This window comes from Tamandua tetradactyla, chromosome 17 (assembly GCF_023851605.1).
Source record: "Tamandua tetradactyla isolate mTamTet1 chromosome 17, mTamTet1.pri, whole genome shotgun sequence".
In the NCBI taxonomy this organism is placed as follows: Eukaryota; Metazoa; Chordata; class Mammalia; order Pilosa; family Myrmecophagidae; genus Tamandua; species Tamandua tetradactyla.
This window is the reverse complement of record NC_135343.1, coordinates 33,659,884-33,675,260: the sequence shown is the minus strand read 5'-3', so window position 1 is coordinate 33,675,260 and position 15,377 is coordinate 33,659,884. Positions and strand designations below refer to the sequence as shown.

The 15,377-nt window shown below is 39.3% G+C and overlaps 1 protein-coding gene across 1 annotated transcript in view; it reads right to left on the bottom strand.

Annotated features, from left to right (window-relative positions):
• C17H2orf74 (chromosome 17 C2orf74 homolog) overlaps nucleotides 1-9,259 on the bottom strand; it is a 60,627-nt gene extending 51,368 nt beyond the window's left edge. The window contains exon 1 of the mRNA XM_077134322.1: nucleotides 9,168-9,259. The gene's annotated coding sequence lies outside the window, so the exon portion shown is untranslated. The remainder of the gene's footprint in view (nucleotides 1-9,167) is intronic.
• Nucleotides 9,260-15,377: the final 6,118 nt, after the last annotated feature.

Here is a 15,377-nt window from a genome sequence, read left to right as displayed (position 1 = left end):
GTGGAGACAGAGGAGAGGTTGTAGGCTGGTTTTAATGGCTTCAAATTACCAAGCCCTGGGGTCTGAATTCCTTGAGAGAGGAATTCCACCTGGGTGGGGCTTCACCCCTCCCCTGGGGAAGGCACAAGCTCCAGATAAGCCCCCAAAAGAGCTCACTTCTGCCTATGCCTGGGGCAGTTGCAGCCTGAAAGGTCCTGCCGCTGTATCCTGAGGCAGGTAAGCCTTTGTAGATACACAGCCACAAAAACCTGTTTCCTTCTTCCCCCCCCTTTATCTGTCAGTCCTGCCCCCTTGGTACCCGGGCAAAAATGAGCAACTTTGATCAGGTTCACCTAAGCTGGGGGCCTATTTTTAGTAGTCAGAATTTGTTAATTAGTTCCACAATTGGCATTTGATTTTGCCCATTCCCTGCTGCTGGTGAAGTCCTTTCCTTTCCCCTCTGGGAAGCGACCTGTGGGGTAGGGGCACTGGCCGCCGCAGCTTTGGGAACTCACGGTTCGGGGGGTGCTCGCAGCTGGTCCAGCTGGTTCAGACTGGGGTATGCTGTGTGTCTGGTCACTGACGTGGCCCCAGGAGCTGTTGTATACTGTTTTTTAGTTATTTAGTAGTTGTTCTGGAGGACGAACTAAAACGCACACATTGTTAAGCCGCCATCTTGACCTGGAACCTAACCCAGACTTTTAAAAGCAGAGCACTATGGTCCTGTTTTATGAAAATGGAATTGGATGTCTCTTATCTTGTGTTCTCTATACAATTGTTAAACTAAAGGGGTCTTGGAGTTTCCATCAACACTTCCTCCCTGAAACAGTTACACAATATCAAAATATCTTCAATCACAACAAAACAGTTTTTTCTCGTCAGACACATCCTAAGCATTCTGAAAATAAGGAGAGTTGTTGATATTTTATTCACTTTATAAAAGACTCCAATAAAAGGATTGTTCTAGTTTGTTAGCTGCCGGAATGCAATATTCCAGAAAAAGAATGGCTTTTAAAAAGGGGAATTTAATAAGTTGCTAGTTTACAGTTCTAAGGCCAAGAAAATATCCCAATTATAACAAGTCTATAGAAATGTCCAATTAAAGGCATCCAGGGAAAGATACTTGGTTCAAGAAGGCCGATGAAGTTCAGGGTTCTTCTCTCAAGTGAGAAGGCACATGGCAAACACAGTCAGTTTCTCTCTCAGCTGGAAGGGCACATGGAGAGCAAGGCATCATCTGCTAACTTTCTCTCTTGGCTTCCTATTTCATGAAGCTCCCTGGCAGGCACTTTCCTTCTTCATCTCCAAAGGTCGCCGGCTTATGGGTTCTCTGCTTCTCATGGCTCATTCTTCTCTGCTCTCTCTGAATATCTCATTCTCCAAAATGCTTTCTCTTTTATCTCTTTCTCTCAAAGGCCTCCAGTAACTAATCAAGACCCACCCAAATGGATGGAGACATGCCTCAACCAATCCAGTTTAACAACCACTCTTGATTAAATCACATCTCCAGGGAGATGATCTAATTACAGTTCCAAATTTATAATACTGAATAGGGATTAGAAGAAATGGCTGTCTTTACAAATTGGGATTATGATTAAAACATGGCTTTTCTAGGGTACATACATGTTTTCAAACCAGCACAAGGATTAAGACCCACCTTGACTTAGGTGAGTCACATCTCCAAGGAAACAACCTCATCAAAAGGTCCCATCCACAATAGGTCTGCACCCATGAGATTGGATTAGAAGAACATAGCTTTTCTGGGGTACATTACAGTTACAAAAAGCAGAGGACCAATCAAAGGATGTGGCATTGGAGATATCATGATTTATTGTCAAGAAGATAATACTGGTATCAGAGTAGAGGTTGGTTAAAGTTGGGTATATAGATCCTTTGGGGTACTGGCCAGATTCTCAATACAGGACAGAGGCACTCATTCTTCCAGATGCTGGGAGTACTACCTACTGATGGTTCACAGATGATCCCTTTCCAGAAATTACTCTTGGCAGAAGAGCTGCCTCCATCGCAGTGATGTCCTATGGGCATCCCACATCCACAAAACCAGACAAGGAAAGGGTACAAAGACCCAACTCTCTCATCTTAATTAAGTGCAATGACATCACAGTTCAACTTCTCCTTCTGTCAGAATTTGCTTCCCTCACTTCCTCAGTGTTGTTTCCAAGAGTATTCCCCAACAAACTTCCTGCCTACAAATCTCCATCTCAGAGTATATTTCCTATGAAACCCCATCTACACAGGCGGAGAGACTGGTGATGAGGAGATAAATAAGGAGGTTGACAGTATGAATGGAAAGAAGACACTTGATTTGGAAAATGCTCTTAAGGTAGATCTAATGGGATTTTTGGGGGAAAAAAGGAAAGGAAGGAGAAAAAGCTGATACTAATATTTCAAGCTTGTGGAACTTGGTGATGGTGACACAGTCAAGTAAAAAGGGAGTCCAGGAAGGGGGGAGGTTTGGGGGAGAAGATAAGGATGTTCAGTTTGAACACAATTAAGTGACATACCAGGGGATATGTGGCCTTGACTAGTCAATACAAGGAAAGTGGGGCTGAAGCCTTGAAGGAATCTTGGCCAAGGAAAAAAAATGGAGGTCAGTCAAATGCAGCTAGGCCCTAAGTGATCCTCTATTGGGGAAGCTGAACTGAAATGACAAGAATGTGTTCTTAGCACAAATGAGAAACATATATAATAGCAAACACTGGGAAACAAGTTCTAAAATGGAGGCAATTATAAAATTAAATTTAATGTTATTGTCAACAGTCCTATAATTATTATCCTGAAGAACAATGTTTGCCTTCATTTAAATCATTCCAATAGCCAGGAAGCCAATGTCCTCACCATGTGTTGCTGTGATGCACAGGGCAAAATGAAATATGTTGCTTATAGTGGAGTATTTCTTTTAATTGAGAAATGAAAGGGGGGAACATTACTACCAACCCCCACACGAATAAAAAGGATTTTTAAAGTACTATGGAACAACTGTATGAAAACAAACTAGATAGCCTAGATGAAATGGACAAATTCCTAGAAACTTACTGTACTGGTTTGAAACTACTGGGTACCACAGAAAAACCATGTTCTTTAATCCTCATTCAATATTGCTGGGTAGGATCCTTTTTATTGTTTCCATGGAGATGTGACCCACCCAACTGTGGGTCATAATTTTGATTAGATGGTTTCCATGGAGATGAGTCTCCATCCATTCAAAGTGGGGTTGCTAACTGAGCCCTTTAAAGGGAACCATTTTGGAAAAAGCTTCAGTGTCAACAGAGCCCATACAGTCAGAGACCTTTGAAATACAGAAGGAAAACGCCCCCTGGAGAGTCCTTTGAAATGAGGAGAGAAAGGCAGCACACATCTTTGCCATGTACATTCCCAGCTAAGACAGCAACCCCAAACTTCTTCAGCCCTTTCTCTGGAGTTAAGGTATCTTTTTCTGGATGCCTTAGTTTGGACATTTCTATGGCCTTAGAACTGTAAACTTGCAATTTAATAAATTCCCTTTTAAAAAGCCATTCTATATCAGGTATATTGCATTCCAGCAACTCTAACAAACTGAAACACACACAAATTACATAAACTGACTCAAGAAGAAACAGAAGACCTCATAGACCAATAACAAGTATGGAGGCTGAACTTGTCATTAAAAACCTCTCCCAAAAAAGATGGCTTTACTGCTGAATTTTACCAAAAATTCCAAGAATTAACACCAATCCTGCTCAAATGCTTCCAAAAATTTTGAAGAGAAGGGAACACTTCTTAACTCCTTCTATGTGGCCAGTTTCATCCTAACACCAAAGACAGAAAAAGACATAAGACAAGAAAATCATAGCCCAGTAGCCCTTATGAATAAAAATGTGAAAACTCTCAATAAAACACTGACCAACAGACTACAACAGCACATTAAAAGGATTATATACCACAATCAAGTGACATTTATTCCAGGTATGCAAGCATGGTTCAACATAAGAAAGTCAATTAATGCAATACAGCACATTAATAGAATGAAGAAAAATACCCACACGATTCTCTCAATAGATAAGAACAGGCATTTAATAAGATCCAGCACCACTTTACAAAAACACTTAGAAAACTAAGAATAGATGGAAACTTCCTCAACGTGATAAAGGGTATATATGAAAGACCCACAGCTAAAACTGTACTCAATGGTGGAAGACTGAAAGCTTTCCCCCTAAGACCAGGAACAAGACAAGGATGCCCACTGTCACCACTGCTGTTCACCATCACAGCAAGTATATAGACCAGGAAGCTCATGACCAACCTACTGTTTTAGCAGAAAAAAGGGTGATAGATATTCTTCACAGTGGGAAGGCAAGAGAACCTAAGACATTAATTCTGGAAAAACTACGCCAAATGTACAAAACCACATCAAATGTCAAAGTGATCTTTAGATTCAGACCCATTTTGATGTGGCAAGATGGCAGACCCAGCATGATTTATGATTCCTAGGATTATGCAAAGAAAAATAAATTCAAACACAATCTTGCAAAACATCACCTATATTTAAAGAAAAAGGGGGTGTGCAAGGGCAGTTCAGCGGTACAATCCTCACCTACCATGTGAGAGACCCAGGTTCAGTTCCTAGCCCGGGCACTGCCCCCACCACCGCCAAATAAAAAAAAAAAAAAATCAACACACGGTGCTGCAATAATGGGATACTCACTAGGAAAAAGAATGAAATGTGACCCCCACCATAGAGCATACAAAAAAAAAAAAAAGAAAGAAAGAAAAGAAAAAAACCTCAACTAAAAAACAAAAGGAATCCAAGAATAGAAGGAGAAAATCAGGAGGATGGAAAGACCAATGTCAGATGTCAGAGCTAGCAAAAAAGGAAGAAATGGGTGGAAGATTGTGGGAATGCGGGTGGAATAGGGAGCTCTAGTACTCTGTTGTTCCACCAGAACAACTATTAAACAGGCAGGAACTGTCTGAAATAACTATTTTGAAATTCTGGAGGCCAAAACAGCACTGTATAACATTCAGGGAAGAGCAGGAGAAAGAGGCTGATAAATTATGGTAAAGAACAGCAAGTCGCTCTATCCTTGTGGTGGCTACTGGCACTCACCCCCACACCCATGGCAGGCCACCAAAAGTGAGGGATCCAATTCCGGGATAACTCACTGGTAACAGAAAGGGACATTAAAAAAAACCTCTCCCTTAAGACCAGAGGTGGGGGTAGCCATTTACTGATCATGGCTTTTGATTAGTGAATTCGGATCTCTGGAGGCCTGGGTTTGAGGGTAGCCATTGTTTCAACACACTCCAGACAGAGGCAGAGGCAGTGGCATTAAAAACTCAAGGACGCTGCATTTTCTTAGGGCTGTTGGGAGATAGTTAACTGAAGGGCTGCACTTGCTGGGCAGGCCAGGAAAGCTCAGGGCATGTAGGACCCAATCTGTGCACCTTTCTTGGGTCCTTGGCCCTGTTTTGGATAGGAAATACTGACTTTGGAAAGTCCTCTTTGGTGAGCCCTCCTCCCAGAATTTGTCCTCCAGACAAAAGCAGCTAAAGACAATGATTATAAAAACTATAGAGGTGGACAGTCTGGGAAAAGATCTGCTAGCTTCAAATACTGAGAGAGGAAGGTTTGTCTCCTGGAAAACAGGGGCAACCAAATTCTGTAAACAGGGGAACTACAAAACAAATAAAAAGCAAAAGCCCAGGATGCAACAAAAGTCCAGAAAGACAGGGAAAATCATGCACATTGCATTTACCTTGGAAAAGCCTTCCTGATAGGAGGGCTGATGCTCAAGAAAATCTCTGTCTTATCACCAGCTGGTTACAAAACCAGGAAACAGACATCTCAGGAAATAAACCCTACAGCTAACATTTTTAAATATTAAAATGTACACTGTGCAACAAAAGAGTACAAGACAAACATAGAGATAAGAAATGATGGCCCATCCAAAGGAAGAGGATAAAAACACAGAAAACACCAATGAAGACACGTAGACAATAAAAAAGGCCTCTAAAGAAATGATCTGGGCAGGCCACGGTGGCTCAGCAGGCAAGAATGCAAGAATGCTTTCCTGCCATGCCAGAGGACCTGGGTTCGATTCCCGGTGCCTGCCCATGTAAAAAAAAAAAAAAGAAATGATCTTAAAAATACTTAAGATGAAGGAAAGTATAGAGAAAGGACCACAGGATATTAGGAAAACAATGAATGGACAATATGAGAGTCTAGTAAAGACACCAAATTTTTCCAAAGGAACCAAACAGAACTACTGGAGTTGAAGGCCACAATAACTGAAATGAAAATACCCAGGAGAGTTTCAAGAGCAGTATGGCGCTGGCAGAAGAAAGAGTCAGAAAACTCAAAGACAAGACACTTGAAATAAGTTAGGCCGAGAGGCAGAAAGAAACAAGAAATATTAAAAGCAAAAACAGTCAAAGACAGCTATTGGACACCATCAAGCACATCAGTATACATGTTATGGGAGTCCCAGGAGAAAAGGAGCAAAAGGAATAGTCAAATAAATAATGACAGAGAACTTTCCAAACTTAGCAAAAGACATGAATATACACATCCAAGAAGCTCAGAGAACACCAAACAGGATAAACATGAAGAAAAAATATATCCTATCATATACTGATTATGCTATTGAATGCAAAGCACAAGGAGAGAGTTCAGAAAACTGCAAGAGAAAAGCAAGGTGTTATGTTCAAGGGAATCTCAATTAGATTGAGTGCCAATTACTTATCAGAAACCATGGCAGTGAGTTGAAATAGGAAAGTGCTTAAAGAAAACATCGGCCAGCAAAGAGTTTTATATCCAATGAGACTTCATTAAAAATGAGGGAGACTATTTAAAAAAAAATCAGGGCGAGATTAAGACATTTTCAGATAACAAAAGCTGAGGGAGTTCATCACTTCTAGAACTGTCCTGGGAGTTCTTCACATGGAAAGGAAAGGACACGGACAGTGGTTCAAACAGGAATAAAGAAATAAAGATATGCTATAAAGGTAACTATTTGGGTAATTATAAATGCCAGTATTATTGTAGTGTATTCTTTAGTATGTAACACTTCTTCTTACTGCTTACAGGTGCTAAAATGTAAATGCATAAAAAAGTAATGATAAGTCTATGATTTTGGACATACAATGTACAGTGATATAAGAAATAACAAGTACAAAAAACGGTGGGGGGACAGAGGATTACAGGAAAAGTATATACTCATGTTACTGAAGTTAAGTTTGTATCAAACCAAATATGATTGTTATATATTTAGGATGGTAAATTTTAACCCTATGGTAACCACAAGGAAAATACATGAAAAGAATACCCAGATAGAAAAGAGAAGACACTCAATATGGTGCAACACAAAAAATCATATAAATATAAAAGCTGGCATTAACTGAAATGAGGGATAAAAAGAGTATAAAACTTACAAAGGCTAAACAGCAAAATGGCAGAAGAAAATCCCATATTATGAGTGGTGACTTTAAATGTAAATAGATTAAACTCTCCACTCAAAAGACAGAGATTGGCAGAATGGATAAAAAACATGACCCACAATATGCTATCTGCAAGACACGCATCTTAAATTCAAAGATACAAGTAGACTGAATGTGAAAGTATGGAAAAAGTAAACCATGCAAGTAGTCATTAAAAGAGAGCTGGAGGAAGCACGGGTAGTTCAGTGGTAGAATGCTCGCCTACCGTGCAGGAGACCCAGGTCCGATGCCCAGACCATGCACATACACACACACACACACACACACACACACACACACACACACACAAAAGAGAGTTGCATGTCTATAGTAATATTAGATAAAAGAGATTATATCTTTTATATACAAGATATCTTATATATAAAACAGTTTTATATATAAACAGTTTTATATATAAAACAGTCGTAAGGGACAAAGATGGTCACCATATACTGATAAAGGGGACAATTCAACAGGAAGATGTAACAATTATAAATATATATGTACCTGACAACAGAGCAAATACAGATAGATTTGAAGCAAATACAGATAGATTTGAAGAGAGAAATAGGCAGTTCTATATTAATAGCAGGAGGCTTTAACACACCATTTTCAATAATGGACAGAACATCTAGTCAGAAGATCAATAAGGAAGCAAGGACTACACTAAACAGACTTACACTAATCAAAGTAGATCTAACAGACATTTATAGAACACTTCAGCCAACAAAACAGAATACACATTCTTCTCAAGTGCACATGGATTATTCTCCAGGAATGGGAATGCCATATTTTGCACATGATTTTTCTGTAAACCTTTACAACTATACTAATTAAAAAATATATAATAAGACATTTCAGAGGACTATGTATTGGATGTTTTTTAAATGAGGTAATCCATGTAAATTGCTTCACACAATGCCTAGGACATAGAATCTCTCAATAAATGCTGGCTACTACTGTTAAAAAACATAAAACAATTTTAATAAAATGCTATCATCAATTGTAACAAATGTTCATCACCAATGCAAGGTGCTTAAACACTGTTCTCTACCTAGGCTTTTTCAACTTAGTATGATATCGTGGACATCTGTCCATGTCGGTATTTGGGAACTTTCTCACTATTTTTCAAAATTACATAATACTCCAATGTGCATATGTATCATAGTTTTAAAAATCAGTCCCCCGACGGACACTTGGGTAGCTTCTAATCTATTGGTATTACAATCATTAACCATACAGACAACATTTTCGTGTAAACAAGTGTATCTGTAGGAAAAATTCCCAGAAATGGGATTGCTGGAGCAAAGTATGAATGCAGTTGTGGTTTTGATAACCACTAGAAGTTCTAACATTCTGCTCTCCAAACAGCACTGGAAGACTGTTTCCTCACATCCTCCTACACAGAGTATCTTGCTAAAAGTATGAATGTTTGCCAATCTATTGAGTAAAACATAGTATCTTAGGCAGTTCTAATTTGCATTTCGCTTATTACAATTGAAGCTGGACATTTTTTCGTATGCTTAAGATCTTTTTGTAGCTGTTTTTCTGTGAACTCTGTTCTCAAGTCCTTTGGTTATTTTCTTCTATTGGGTTGCTGCTTGTGAATTGTTAGATATTTTACAACGAATATGTAATATATTTGTATTTGAAAAAATAAAGATTAAAGAGGAAAAAAGATCTTAAAGCTTCTATTATGAAAGCAAACATACCAGCCTTTCTTCCACAAATCCCGCCAACAACAGATACAAAAAGATTTCCGACGACCTCACCAGGACCCATGACCCAACAGCGCATGCGCCAAAGTGCTTCGTCTGCCACCACGGAGCTAGCATGTCTATCGATGTGCACATGCTCGCTGGATTACTAACCGAAAATCTGAGTGCGCATGCTCTAAAGAGCTCGCCTTAGTTCTCACGGGTAACTTGTTGCGCATGCTCATAAACCCACGCTCCTGGAAGACCTCGCTCTAGGGGGCCATCTCCTAGTGGCCGTAGGGTGCTGCGGCCTCTGCTCTGGACCCCAACCGTCCGAAAGTGTCCTGAGGCACAGTCTTGATTTGAAAAAGGAATTCCGATACTTGCAACAGCGACAAAGCATCTTCCTGTGGCCTTCAAAAGAAAACACAATACCTTGCGTTACACCAACGGATATTTATCACCCAGCCCTCTGTAAAAAGTGTCTGTGAGCTATTTTAAAATATTTTTAATTGAGGAAGTCGATTAAAAGAATTTCAAGCATATCAAGAGTTTGATAGTAAGCTATATTTACTTTAAGTATTCCATAGGCTGCGCTAGAGAGACGCCTGGAAAGAAACTTCTGAGAAAACTACCTGTTATTCTCAGAAAAAAAAAAAAAAAAGATGCTGTGGGTTTCCCAGCTTAGTTGATACAATGGAGAATGAAAGTTTTCCAGCAACTCGGAAAAGGATGCTGCACCAGTCACGCCTGTGCATTTTGTGAGGCTATCTGAAAACCAGTGTCCAAAGTTTTCTGGCTAAATCTTGGAGAGATGGCGTCGAATCCCCAAGAACCGTTTTCTTCCATAAGAAGCGGTGATATTGCCTCCACTGCCCCCTCCCCTGAAAACGCCTCGTGTGTCCGGTATCTGGTTATATTGTGGCTTGAAGAGAGAATTTTTTTAGGGACCAGTGAACTCTTTCTTTTTCAATGGATCTTACAAAACATTAATATAATTTTCCTCTCTATAATAGGTTGAACTGTCAGATAATACTTGTTAGGAAGACGGTGTGATAGAGATGGCTAAGCCAAATATTGCACCAAAACTTATAGTTTTTCACACCATTTCAGAAGCTGCCCATATGTTGTAAGATGCTTCATCAAAGGTCTAGTGGGCTGGTTTATTTCCGAAAATAGATCAAAGTCTTAAATGCAGCCCTGTACAACTACCCGACTCTAGTATACTTGAAGTCAGTTGAAGAGATACTGGCAAAGAGTAAAATCCAGGAGACCTCTCCTTAAACTAATGTATCCCATGTCTTGGCCTCTATTAGGCATGTTGACTATAAAATGGGTCATTGTATTTGATAGCTGAACAAACTCTTTAATAGCAACATTGGGTCATATTTCTGCATTAGAATTTCTTTTTATTGTCCTGAAGCTTATAACTACTTTTGACCCCAACAGGTATTACACTCTATCACCTGCCAATAGTCAGAGCAAAGTTAGATTTTTTTTTTTTTTTGGTCCTTCTACTTATTAGCTCCTTCCCCACTCCCTTTTTTATGGTAGTAAGATATAATTTTAAATACCATTTTAACCAATTTTAAGTATATAATTCACAATGATATGTAACCATTCCCATTTTTCTTCCAGAAAGTTTTGCATCCCAAACAGAGCTCCTCAACCATTAAGCAATAAATTCCCATTCCTCATTCCCTCATCTCTGGAAACCTCTATTCAACTCTCTGATTCCATGAATTTGCCTATTCTAGATACCCCATATAACTGAAATCATACAATATTTGTCTGTTTATGTCTGGCCTATATCCCTTAGCATGTATTTGAAATTCATTTATATTGTAGCATGGATCAGAACTTCATTCTTTTTTTTTTTTAAATACGAAAAAACACCAAACGTAAACATTCTTAACTTTTGCTCATTCCATTCTACACATATAATCAGTAATTCACAATATCATCACATAGTTGCATATTCATCATCATGATCATTTCTTGGAATATTTGCATCTATTCAGAAAAAGAAATAAAAACAAAACAGAAATGAGTTGAAGATGGCGGCTTAGTAAGACGCGCGGATCTTAGTTTCTTCTCCAGGACACCTACTAGGGGAGTAGAAACGATACAGAAAGCGCCCAAAGCCACAACAGAGATAAAAAAGACAGCGTACCCCATCCTGGAACGGCTGGCTGGCTGAGAGAAGCAGCTCGGGTGAGATCGCCGAGGCGCGCGGGCCTTACCGGGCGGGGTGGCAAGCGGCCGGAGTTACTCCCTTCCCCCTTCCCGGGCCGGCTGGGAGAATTGGAGAGGCGGTCCCCTGAAACAAAGACGGCTGGCGCCCACACCACGCGCAGCCCCCGGACCAACTGAGAGAATTGGATCGGAAACCGGCCGCGGAGAACGGTGACGGGTGGGGGAGGCCCCTTCCAAACCCGTGACTCCCGGGGAACGTGCACTCTCTCGGGCGGGCCGCTGCCGCTGGCGCCCTCCCGCCACGCTTGTTGCCCAGGGCCGACTAGGAAATTCGGATGGGCTCTTTCCCTGGCTGCGGCGACCAGCAACCCTCCCTGCGTTCGGACCCCGGCCGGCTCAAGCCGCTTCGGCTAGCGAACCCCCAGGACGGTGAGAGTTTTCCAAAGTTTAAGGTCCCACAGCACCTTTTACTGGTGGGACCCGCAGACAAACGTGTGCCACGAGCGCCACCTACTGGGCAGGATAAGAAAAACAGAACCCAGAGATTTCACAGAAAAATATTACAACCTTGCTGGGTCCAACACCAAGAGAAATCTGAATAAATGCCTAGACGCCAGCAGCAGAAGATAACTGTCCACGCTCAAAAGATTGAAAATATGGCTCAGTCAAAGGAACAAACCAATAGCTCAAATGAGACACAAGAGCTGAGACAACTAATGCTGAATATACGAACAGAAATGGAAAACCTCTTCAAAAATGAAATCGATAAATTGAGGGAGGACATGAAGAGGACATGGGCTGAACATAAAGAAGAAATAGAAAAACTGAAAAAACAAATCGCAGAACTTATGGAAGTGAAGGATAAAGTAGCAAACATAGAAAAAATAATGGATAGCTACAATGATAGATTTAAAGAGACAGAAGATAGAATTAGTGATTTGGAGGATGGAACATCTGAATTCCAAAAAGAAACAGAAACTATAGGGAAAAGAATGGAAAAATTTGAACAGGGTATCAGGGAACTCAAGGACAATATGAACCGCACAAATATACGTGTTGTGGGTGTCCCAGAAGGAGAAGAGAAGGGAAAAGGAGGAGAAAAACTAATGGAAGAAAATATCACTGAAAATTTCCCAACTCTTATGAAAGACCTAAAATTACAGATCCAAGAAGTGCAGCACACCCCAAAGAGATTAGACCCAAATAGGCGTTCTCCAAGACACTTACTAGTTAGAATGTCAGAGGTCAAAGAGAAAGAGAAGATCTTGAAAGCAGCAAGAGAAAAACAATCCATTACATACAAGGGAAACCCAATAAGACTTTGTGTAGATTTCTCAGCAGAAACCATGGAAGCTAGAAGACAGTGGGATGATATATTTAAAATACTAAAAGAGAAAAACTGCCAACCAAGACTCCTATATCCAGCAAAATTATCCTTCAAAAATGAGGGAGAAATTAAAACATTCTCAGACAAAAAGTCACTGAAAGAATTTGTGACCAAGAGACCAGCTCTGCAAGAAATACTAAAGGGAGCACTAGAGTCAGATACAAAAAGACAGAAGAGAGAGATATGGAAAAGAGTGTAGAAAGAAGGAAAATCAGATATGATATATATAATACAAAAGGCAAAATGTTAGAGGAAAATATTATCCAAACAGTAATAACACTAAATGTCAATGGACTGAATTCCCCAATCAAAAGACATAGATTGGCAGAATGGATTAAAAAACAGGATCCTACGATATGCTGTCTACAGGAAACACATCTTAGACCCAAAGATAAACATAGGTTGAAAGTGAAAGGTTGGGAAAAGATATTTCATGCAAATAACAACCAGAAAAGAGCAGGAGTGGCTATACTAATATCCAACAAATTAGGCTTCACATGTAAAACAGTTAAAAGAGACAAAGAAGGACACTATATACTAATAAAAGGAACAATTAAACAAGAAGACATAACAATCATAAATATTTACGCACCGAATCAGAATGCCCCAAAATACGTGAGGAATATACTGCAAACACTGAAAAGGGAAATAGACTCATATACCATAATAGTTGGAGACTTAAACTCACCACTCTCATCAAGGGACAGAACATCTAGACAGAGGATCAACAAAGAAATAGAGAATCTGAATATTACTATAAATGAACTAGACTTAATAGACATTTATAGGACATTACATCCCACAACAGCAGGATACACCTTTTTCTCAAGTGCTCATGGATCATTCTCAAAGATAGACCATATGCTGGGTCACAAAGCAAGTCTTAACAAATTTAAAAAGATTGAAATCTTACACAACACTTTCTCGGACCATAAAGGAATGATGTTGGAAATCAATAATAGGCAGAGTGCCAGAAAATTCACAAATATGTGGAGGCTCAACAACACACTCCTAAACAACGACTGGGTCAAAGAAGAAATTGCAAGAGAAATTAGCAAATACCTCGAGGCGAATGAAAATGAAAACACAACATATCAAAACTTATGGGACGCAGCAAAGGCAGTGCTAAGAGGGAAATTTATTGCTCTAAATGCCTATATCAGAAAAGAAGAAAAGGCAAAAATTCAGGAATTAACTATCCATTTGGAAGAACTGGAGAAAGAACAGCAAGCTAACCCCAAAGCAAGCAAAAGGAAAGAAATAACAAAGATTAGAGCAGAAATAAATGAAATTGAAAACATGAAAACAATAGAGAAAATCAATAAGGCCAGAAGTTGGTTCTATGAGAAAATCAATAAGATTGATGGGCCCTTAGCAAGATTGACAAAAAGAAGAAGAGAGAGGATGCAAATAAATAAGATCAGAAATGGAAGAGGAGACATAACTACTGACCTCACAGAAATAAAGGAGGTAATAACAGGATACTATGAACAACTTTAAGCTAATAAATACAACAATTTAGAGGAAATGGACGGGTTCCTGGAAAGACATGAACAGCCAACTTTGACTCAAGAAGACATAGATGACCTCAACACACCAATCACAAGTAAAGAAATTGAATTAGTCATTCAAAAGCTTCCTAAAAAGAAAAGTCCAGGACCAGATGGCTTCACATGTGAATTCTACCAAACGTTCCAGAAAGAATTAGTACCAATTCTCTTCAAACTCTTCAAAAAAATTGAAGTGGAGGGAAAACTACCTAATTCATTCTATGAAGCCAACATCACCCTCATACCAAAACCAGGCAAAGATATCACAAAAAAAGAAAACTACAGACCAATCTCTCTAATGAATACAGATGCAAAAATCCTCAATAAAATTCTAGCAAATCGTATCCAACAACACATTAAAAGAATTATTCATCATGACCAAGTAGGATTCATCCCAGGTATGCAAGGATGGTTCAACATAAGAAAATCAATTAATGTAATACACCATATCAACAAATCAAAGCAGAAAAATCACATGATCATCTCAATTGATGCAGAGAAGGCATTCGACAAGATTCAACATCCTTTCCTGTTGAAAACACTTCAAAAGATAGGAATACAAGGGAACTTCCTTAAAATGATAGAGGGAATATATGAAAAACCCACAGCTAATATCATCCTCAATGGGGAAAAATTGAAAACTTTCCCCCTAAGATCAGGAACAAGACAAGGATGTCCACTATCACCACTATTATTCAACATTGTGTTGGAGGTTCTAGCCAGAGCAATTAGACAAGAAAAAGAAATACAAGGCATCAAAATTGGAAAGGAAGAATTAAAACTATCACTGTTTGCAGACGATATGATACTATACGTCGAAAACCCGGAAAAATCCACAACAAAACTACTAGAGCTAATAAATGAGTACAGCAAAGTAGCAGGTTACAAGATCAACATTCAAAAATCTGTAGCATTTCTATACACTAGCAATGAACAAATGGAGGGGGAAATCAAGAAACGAATCCCATTTACAATTGCAACTAAAAGAATAAAATACCTAGGAATAAATTTAACTAAAGAGACAAAAAACCTATATAAAGAAAACTACAAAAAACTGCTAAAAGAAATCACAGAAGACCGAAATAGATGGAA